Source organism: Mustela nigripes, chromosome 2 (genome assembly GCF_022355385.1).
Source record: "Mustela nigripes isolate SB6536 chromosome 2, MUSNIG.SB6536, whole genome shotgun sequence".
Classification (NCBI taxonomy): Eukaryota; Metazoa; Chordata; class Mammalia; order Carnivora; family Mustelidae; genus Mustela; species Mustela nigripes.
Window position 1 is genome coordinate 68,383,169 of NC_081558.1, and position 10,067 is coordinate 68,393,235.

Consider the following 10,067-nt stretch of genomic DNA (forward strand, 5'->3'; position numbering starts at 1 on the left):
GCCTTACAAGAAATATTAGAGGAATTACTTTTTAAAAAAAAAGATTTTATTTGTTTGTTTGTTTGTTTGTTTATTTATTTTGACAGAGATCACAAGTAGGCAGAGGCAGGCAGAGAGAGAGGTAGGGGGAGGGGGAAGCAGGCTCCCCACTGAGCAGAGACCTGATGTGGGACTCAATCCCAGGACCTCAAGATCATGACCTGAGCCGAAGGCAGAGGCTTAACCTACTGAGCCACCCAGGTGCCTCTAGAGGAATTACTTTAAGCAGAAAAGAAAAAGCCATAAATAGAAGTAACACAATTCTAAAGGGAAAAAATTTCACTGGCCAAAGCAAATATATTCTAAAGGTAGTAGATAACTTATATAGCTAGTATGCAGAATAAAAGACAAAACTAGTAAAATCAATCATATCTACAAAAGCTAGTTAAGGGATATGTAAAATAAAAGGTAAAGTATGATACCTAAAATGTGTAAAGGAGTAAAAATGTAGTACTTTTAGAATATGTTTGAACTTAAGCAGCCATCAACTTAATATAGACTGCTAAATATGTAGGATGTTATACATAAGCTTCATGGTAACCACAAACCAAAAACCTATAATAGAAACACAGAAAATTAAAATTAAAAAAAGGAATCTAAGCATAATACTAACAAAAGTTATCAAATCACAAGGAAAATATAGGAAGAGAAGAAAGAAACAGAATAATACAATAATACAAAAACAACCAGAAAATAATGAACAGAATGGCACTAAACACATATCTGTCAATATTTACTTTGTAAATAGACTCAGTGCTCTAAGCAAGAGACATAGGGTGACAGAATGGAGAAAAACACAAGATCTATCTATATGCTCCCTACAAGCAATTCACTTCAGACCTACAGATATATACAGACTGAAGGTGAAGGGATGGAAAAAGATATTTAATGTAAATAGAAACAATAAAATACTGGGATAGAGGTACTTTTTAAAAATTGTTTTATTGGGCAACAGAGTGGCTCAGTGGATTGGGCCTCTGCCTTTAGCTCAGGTCATGATCTCAGGGTCCTGGGATCAGGCTTTCTGCTCAGTGGGGAGCCTGCTTCTCCCTCTCTCTCTGTCTGCCTCTCTGCCTATCTGTGATGTATCTCTCTGTCAAATTAAATTTAAATTTTAAATTTTAAAAAATTTAAAAATGTTTTATTTATTCATTTGAGAGAGAGAGAGAGAGAGAGCACAAGCAGGGGGAGAGGGAGAGGGAGAAGCAGACTCCCTGCTGAGCTGGGAGCTTGATGTGAGGCTTGATCTCAGGACCTGGAGATCATGACCAGAGCTGAAAGCAGATGCTTACCCATCTGAGCCACCCAGACACCCCAGGATAACAAGACTTATATCAGACAAAATAGACTATAAAATAAAGACTGTAACAAGAGACAAATAAGGGCATTATATGACGATCAAAGAATCAATCCAATAAAAGGATATAACAATTATAAATATCTATGCAACCAATACTGAAGCATCTAACTGTATAAAGTAAATATTAACAGAACTAAAGTGAGAAATTGACAGTAATATAATAGTAGGGGACTTTAATGCCCCACTTACTTCAATGGATAAATCATTCAGACAGAAAATCAATAAGGAAAGTGTGGTTTTGACCAACACATTAGAGCAGATGGGCTTAACAGCTATATACAGAACATTCCATCCAAAAACAACAGAATACACATTCTTTTCAAGTGCACAGAGAACATTCTCCAGAATAGATCACATGTTGGGGCACAAAACAAGTCTCAGGAAATTTTTTTTTTTTAAGATTTTTTATTTATTTATTTGACAGACAGAGATCACAAGTAGGCAGAGAAGCAGGCAGAGGGAGAGGAGGAAGCAGGCTCCCTGCTGAACAGAGAGCCTGATGTGGGGATCGATCCCAGGACCCTGGGATCATGACCTGAGCCAAAGGCAGAGGCTTTAACCCACTGAGCCACCCAGGCGCCCCAAGTCTCAGTAAATTTAAGAAAGCTGAAATCATATCCAGCCTTTTTCCCCCCTACATGGTATGAAACTAACAATTAATTACAAGGAAAAAAAAAAACTGGAAAAAAAGAAACACGTGGAGGTTAAGCAACATGTTACTGAACTACTAGAAGGTCAATGAGGAAATCAAAGAGGAAATTAAAAGGTACCTGAAGACAAATAAAAATGGAAACAGCAGTTCAAAATCATTGGGATGCAACAAAAGAAGTTTTTAAGAGGGAAATTTGGAGGAGCTTGGGAAGATGGCAGAGTAGCAGAGTAAGAGGACACTGAGCTCACCCCATCCCACTTTTTCCACTGGATATTGTCCATTTTCAAGTCAACAAAATGGAGAGCAATTTGAAGACTGGCAGAATAAACTCCACAACTAAACATAGAGAAGAAGCTGCATCTGAAAGGTTAGGGATGTCAGAAATGCAGAGGGAGGCTGCCCACAGCAGGGAGGGAGCTGTGCATCTAGAGAGGGCAGAGAAATGGGCCCTTGCACTGGGGAACTCATGCAGGGAAGATTAATCCCTATAACACTTGCCTTTAAAAACTGGAGGCTCTGATCTATAATGAACTCCTCAAACTCAACACACATGAAACAGACAATCATATCAAAAAAATGGGCAGAAGATATGAAGAGACACTTCTCCAATCAAGACATACAAATGGCTATCAGACACATGAAAAAATGTTCATCATCACTAGCCCTCAGGGAGATTCAAATTAAAATCACATTGAGGTATCACCTTACACCAATTAGAATGGCCAAAATTAGCAGGACAGGAAACAACATGTGTTGGAGAGGATGTGGAGAAAGGGGAACCCTCTTACACTGTTGGTGGGAATGCAAGTTGGTGCAGTCTCTTTGGAGAACAGTGTGGAGATTCCTCAAGAAATTAAAAATAGAACTTCCCTATGACCCTGCAATTGCACTCCTGGGTATTTACCCCAAAGATACAGATGTCGTGAAAAGAAGGGCCATCTGTACCCCAATGTTTATAGCAGCAATGGCCACGGTCGCCAAACTATGGAAAGAACCAAGATGCCCTTCAATGGACGAATGGATAAGGAAGATGTGGTCCATATACACTATGGAGTATTATGCCTCCATCAGAAAGGATGAATACCCAACTTTTGTAGCAACATGGACGGAACTGGAAGAGATTATGCTGAGTGAAATAAGTCAAGCAGAGAGAGTCAATTATCATACGGTTTCACTTATTTGTGGAGCATAACAAATATCGTGGAGGACAAGGGGTGTTAGAGAGGAGAAGGGTGTTGGGGTAAATTGGAAGGGGAGGTGAATCATGAAAGACTATGGACTCTGAAAAACAATCTGAGGGGTTTGAAGTGCCAGGGACTGGGAGGTTGGGGTACCAGGTGGTGGGTATTATAGAGGGCACGGATTGCATGGAGCACTGGGTGTGGTGAAAAAATAATGAATACTGTTTTTTCTGAAAATTAATTAATTAAAAAAAAGAAACTGGAGGCTCTGAATTCCATGAGTTTATACAACCACTGGTACTTAGAGCCTGGAGCTTTAAAAGTCTGCTGACTCAGCACTGGGTGAGGAGGGAGGGTGAGTGATAGCTCTGCCCACCACCTTTAGAGAGAAAGAAGCCTTCATGGAGAAGCAACATAAAAATGGCAGTTTACACAAAGCCACGGGCAAATAGGAGACAGATCTGTTTATACTGATTTTGCGGCATGTTGGGTACTTCTCCAAAAGGTGAGGGAAGCGGCAGGTGCCATTTTCCTCCTTTGCTTCCCAGCATAAACAGAGCCACCTGTAAGAGGTCGGACTGCATAGACACTTGCTACCTAACCAACTAGTAGTGTACCACACCCACAAGTTCTCCTGAGGACTAGTTCACTCCAAGCCTGCTGGCCTCAGCCCTGGGTTGAGGGCAAATTTGGTTAAAGCCACGGATCACCCTTACAAGCCACTGGATGCACAGCTGCTATTCACCATGCAGAACCACCATTCTAGGCCCACTTGTGACTCAGTGCCTAGTCACCATACTGTACCCAGCAACACACCCCAGTTACCATCATACACCAGGTCCAGCCTGGCCCAGCCTTGTGCCCCCGACAGCCCTGACACACAGCCTCCAACCAGCAAAGTGCTTGGAGGAATATCACATTTGTGTAGTCCAGCACAAATTTTACTAACACCATGTCCTCACTTCCAAGTTCTCTGGTGGGCACACCCCTTAAGAGCTGGCCTGCCTGGGTCCTACTAACAACACAGAGAGCAAACAGAGCCCACAACAGACAGAGTACAGATGATTGCCCTAAAAGGAAAAGTGACTCAGACACAACAGTAGGGTGTAAGCAGCACACATAGGACACTCTCCTGAATTCTGGTGAACAGGGAACAAGGCAGTCTAGGAACTCTTCTTCATAAAGTCACTACTTTCAAGAGCAGAAGATACAGGTGACTTTCTTAACACAGAGAAACAGACACAGAAAGACAGAAAAAATGAGGAGACAGAAATTTATCTCAAGTTAAAGAACAGGACAAAACCAAAGCCAGACATCTAAGTAATATGCCTAATAGAGAACTTAGAGCAATCCTCACTGGACTTGGAAAAAGAGTGGAAGACATGAGTGAGACCCTTAACACAGAGATAAAAAATAACATTGCAGAGATAAATAAGCTTAATGAAATGAATAGCAGAATGGAAGAAGCAGTGGAATGAATTATTGACCTAGAAAACTGAGTAATGGAAAGTATTCAAGCTGAACAGAAGGAGAGAAAAGAATTTGCAAAATGAGAATAGTCTCCATCAAACAAAATAACATATTATAGGAGATACTGAAGAAGAGAAAGAAAAGGGGGCAAAAAATTTATTTGAAGAAATAATGGCAAAAATTTCCCTAATCTGGGGAAAGAAACAGATATCCAGATCCAGAGGACACAGAAAAACCCCAACAAAGGCAGGCCTACACCAAGATATATTGTAATTAACTTGCAAAATATAGTGATAAAGAAAAAAAAAGTCTTAAAAGCAGCAAGATAAAAGAGTTAGTAACTTACAAGGGGAACACATAAGGTCATCAGATTTTTCAACAGAAACTTTGCAAGCTGGAAAAGAGTAGCATGATATATTCAAGGTGAAGGAGACAAATCTGTAGCCAAGAATACTTTATCTAGCAAGGCTACCATTTGGAATAGAAGGAGAGAAAAAGAGTTTCCCAGACAAACAAAAACTAAAGGAGTTCATGACCCCTAAGCCAGTCCTGCAAGAAATATTAAAAGGGACTCTGAGTGGAAAGGAGAGACCGAAGGTGACAGTATAGAGGTAGGAGACACAAAAGCAATAAAAATAAATATTTCTGTAAAAAAATCATGGGACCCACAAGGATATAAAATATAATAACATATACCTAACACATGGGGAGGAGAGAAAAGAATGGGTTCAAATATAAATGACCACGAACTTAATATAGACTGTTATATGCAGAAGATGTTATATACAAACCAAATGGTAACATATATCAAAACCCACTAATAAATATGTAAAGAATAAAGAGAAAGAAATCCAAATATATCACTAAAGAAAATCATGAAATAGAGACAAAACATGAAATAGAGAAACACAAGAAAGACTCAGAGAAAGTCTTTCTAAACAACTACAAAATAAGTAATAAAATGGCAATATATGCATATCTATCAATAATTACTTTGAAAGGAATGACTAAACACTTCAATCGAAACACATAAAGTGAGAGAATGCATGAAAAAACAAGACCCATCTATCTGAAACCTACCTGAGACCAATTTTAGACTAAAGACACCTGCAGATTGAAAGCCCAAATACAATAGCAGAGTGCATACTCTGAAACAATTCCTGAAATGTTAAGCCCTGGACAGTACAGAACCTCTTCTTCAATATAGCCATTACTCCCAAGAGCAGGAGATTTAATAGGCTTTCCTAACACACCAAGAAAAACAAAACAGTGACTCAGACAAAATGCCAAGACAGAGGAATTTACCCCACAAGAAAGAAGATGACAAGGTCACAGCCAGGGATCTAATCAAACAGAAATAAGTAATATGCTGAACAAGAATTTAAAGTAACTATCATAAGAATACCAGCCAGACTTTAGAAAAGCATAGCAGATGCTAGAGAATTCCTTACTGCAGAGATAAGAATTAAAAACTAGTCAGGCTGGGGTGCCTGGGTGGCTCAGTGGGTTAAAGCCTCTGCCTTCAGCTCAGGTCCTGGGATCGAGCTTGCTTCCTCCTCACTCTCTGCCTGCTTCTCTGCCTACTTGTGATCTCTGTCAAATAAATAAATAAAATCATTTAAAAAAAAAATTGTCAGGCTGAAATACACAAGGCTATAAGCAAGATGCAAAACTGAACAGATGTTATGACAGTGAGGATGCACAAAATAGAGAAATAAGTGATACAGAAGATAAAATCATGGAAAATAAAGAAGCTGAAGAGAAGAGAGAAAGAAAAGTATTTGAGCATGAATGTAGATTTAGGGAACTCAGCAACTCCTTAAAGCATAGTAACACTCATATCACAGGAGTCCCAAAAGAAGAAGAGAGGGAAAAGGGGCAGAAGGTTTATTTGAAAAAAAATTATAGTTGAAAACTTCCCTAACCTGGGGAAGGAAACAGACATTGAAATCCAGGAGGCATAGAAAACTCCCATCAAATTCAACAAAAGCTGAGCAACACTAAGACATATTTTACTAAAATTTTAAACTATGGAGATAAGGAAAGAATACTTAAGATTCTAAGATAAGAAAAGAAATCCATAACCTACAAAGGAAGACAAATCAGATTCTCAACAGATCTTTTCACAGAATCCTGACAGGCCAGAAGTGAGTGGCATGATATATTCAAGGTGCTGAAGAGGAAAAATATGTAGCCAAGAATATCTTATCTAGCAAGTCTCTAAATAGAAGGAGAGAAAGAGTTTCCCAGAAAAACAAAACTAAAGGAGTTCCTGACCCCTAAGCCAGCCCTGCAAGAAATATTAGAGGGGTCTCTTTGAGTGGGAAGGAAAAACAAAAAGCAACAAAGATTAGAAAGGAACAGAGAAAATCTCCAGAATCAATGTAATTTTACAATGGCATTAAATTCTTATATGTCAATAATTACTCTGAATGTAAATGGACTACTTGCTCCAATCAAAAGACACATCAAAAGACACAGTGTATCAGAATGGATTTTAAAAAAAGAAGACCCATCTATTTTTGCTTATAAGAGACTTATTTTAGATCTAAAAACACGTGCAAATTGAAAGTAAAGAGATGGAGAACCGTCTATCATGCTAATGGACTTCAAAAGAAAACCGGAGTAGCCATACTTATGGCTAGATTTTAAAATGAAGACAGATAATAAGCATTTTGTAAAGTATATAATTGTCAATTCATTATGTTTTGCAACTGAAACTAATACAGTGTTGTTTATCAACTGTATTTTAATAAAAAAAAAAAAACACCTTAACACCTATTTCTCATATTCTTTGTGTCATCCAACTTTGCCAAATCTAATTACTTACAAGAGAATAGTTCTCTGAGTACACCAATCAAACCCACCCGTGGGGGTCAGTGTCCTCTGAAATCCAGTATGTATGAACATTAAGAGTTATTTGGGAACACAAGAAGTGTGTGTGTGGATGCCAAACCAGCAGTTGACAGCATCTACTGTAACTACTGGATCCTCCCTACCAGTCAGTAGGCTTTCTTCTTCCTAACTAGAGGAAGCCACAGGTAGGTTCTCTTTGGATACATTCAGCCTCAAAACATGAAGCCTTCCCAAAGATCCACAGAAATTACTTCAAAAGACATTTGGAAACAAGATTTACAACATGGAGGACTTTGATCTCTGTTTCATAATGTCTACTTAACCTGCATTTCCTTCTTCTGACAGTTCTTTTTATTAACTGAGCTAAGCTATGGATTTGTCCATTGTAAGATTTGTCGTTTGCTCAGCCTTAGACCACGGTAACATCTCCCAAGGAGTCACAACCTAAGTCTTTGCTTCAAAGAGCAGAAGTGCTCATAGTTGGATGTGGACTACAGAGAGCACAGCACAGGTATGGAGTGGAAAAATCAAGGTCTTTGGAAAAAAATAAATAAATAAAAATTTAAAAAAAATCTGAGTTTGAATCCTGCCTTTGTTAGTTAATTGCTGATTAATTTTAGGCAAGATATTTAGCCTCTCTGAAACTACTTTCTCATCACAAAATAGAAATACTACTGGGACACCTGGGTGGCTCAGTGGGTTAAGCCTCTGCCTTCACCTCAGGTCATGATCTCAGGTCCTGGGATCCAGTCACGTTGGGCTCTCTACTCCACAGGGAGGCTGCTTGCCGCTCTCTTTCTGCCTTCCTCTCTGCCTACTTGTGATCTCTCTCTTTCTGTCAAATAAATAAATAAAATCTTAAAAAAAAATACTACTACCCACCCAGAGGGCCATTGATGTGACTAAATGACTACCAATCTTTTCTCTCCTCATTTTCTTAGAGAAGTCTATATAGGGAATTATCAGATCATACAAGTGCAACCAATACACAGTTTCAAAACTATTGAAATATTGAAAACAGTTTTCAACATTTGGCTTAAATTCTCTAACACAAAACAAGTTGACTGCCTTTTAGTAATTATACTATAGAGAGTGGGACTTCATTGCACACATGGCTGAGATTAGAAGGCAATCTATAATTCAGAGAAGTCATTAAGTGCTTGCCTGGCATTTTGATTTTTCTATAGATGAAAAGTCATGATGTTTTCTAATATATTTGGAGGCATTTATGGAATTCAAAATGGTGTGAACAGCAACTCTGAGCACTGTCAAAACTGAGCATTCTCAGTGCGGTGGATAAATTATGTGGTTACTACTTAAATTATCACCTGTTAAACACAAAGTGTGCTACAAACCAAGTTATCTATAATATGTAAGATAAGAATAAATGTTTCCATGAGGAGCATTAATTTTCAGCCAAATTCTCTTTATCTGCATTGAAGTCCGAAGTGGAAATTTCTAAAAGTCCATAATATCGTGAAATTTATTTCCCCTTCAAAATTTAAAAAACAAAACAAAACACAAACTTTAGTTGTAGTTTTCCAAGCAAGTTTGTGTACTTGAATTTTAATTATTTTGCAGTTCTCATTTGATAAACAACTATGACAAGTTGCCTTTGGGTCTAATGACATATGCTGTTAGTAGTACTGAGAGCTTTATCTGCCCTCCATTTGAACAAACCCTATGTTGTCTCAGGAAAAGAAAGGGGAATTCCCTCAAGTTAGCCTCCTTTATACCTGTCTGCAAATATCCATCCAGAGCCAAGTGTATTAGTGCTCAGTTAGCCTCACCGTGTAGATCCTGGCACGCTTGCAGCTGAGGACAAACCAGGTTAGGGATACATATAGGGCTACGAAGTAACCCACAGCTGAAAACTGATCGGTGGGTGTGTGGGGGGACAGTGGGGGTTATGAATGAAATGATGGCTTCCAATTTCCTGGAACAATAAGTGAAGTTTTCTCTTTTTCAAAAGGCAGCTTTTTTTTTTTATATTACTGTTCATTGATTATGCAATATTAACTCCTGAGTATAAAAGAAAAATACTATTTTACTAAAGCTTTTATTTATTATTTTTTAATTATTTTATGTTAGTCACCAGATAGTACATCATTAGATTTTGATGTAGTGTTTCAAGATTCATTGTTTGCGTATAACCCCCAGTGCTCCATGCAATCTGTGCCCTCCTTGATACCCATCCCTGGGCTAAGCCATCCCCCCACCCCTTTCCCCTCTAAAATCCTGTTAGTTTCCTGGAGTCCATAGCCTCTCATGGTTCATTCCAACTCTGATTTCTCCCCCTTCATTCTTCCCTTCCTTCTTCCAATGTTCTCCATACTGTTCCTTATGTTCCACAAATAAGTGAAACCATATGTAAATTGACTTTCTATGCTTCACTTATTTCACTTAGCATAATGTCCTCCAGTCCCATCCACGTTGATGAAAAAGTTGGTTATTCATCCTTTCTGATGGCTGAGTAATATTCCATTGTATATATGAACCACATCTTCTT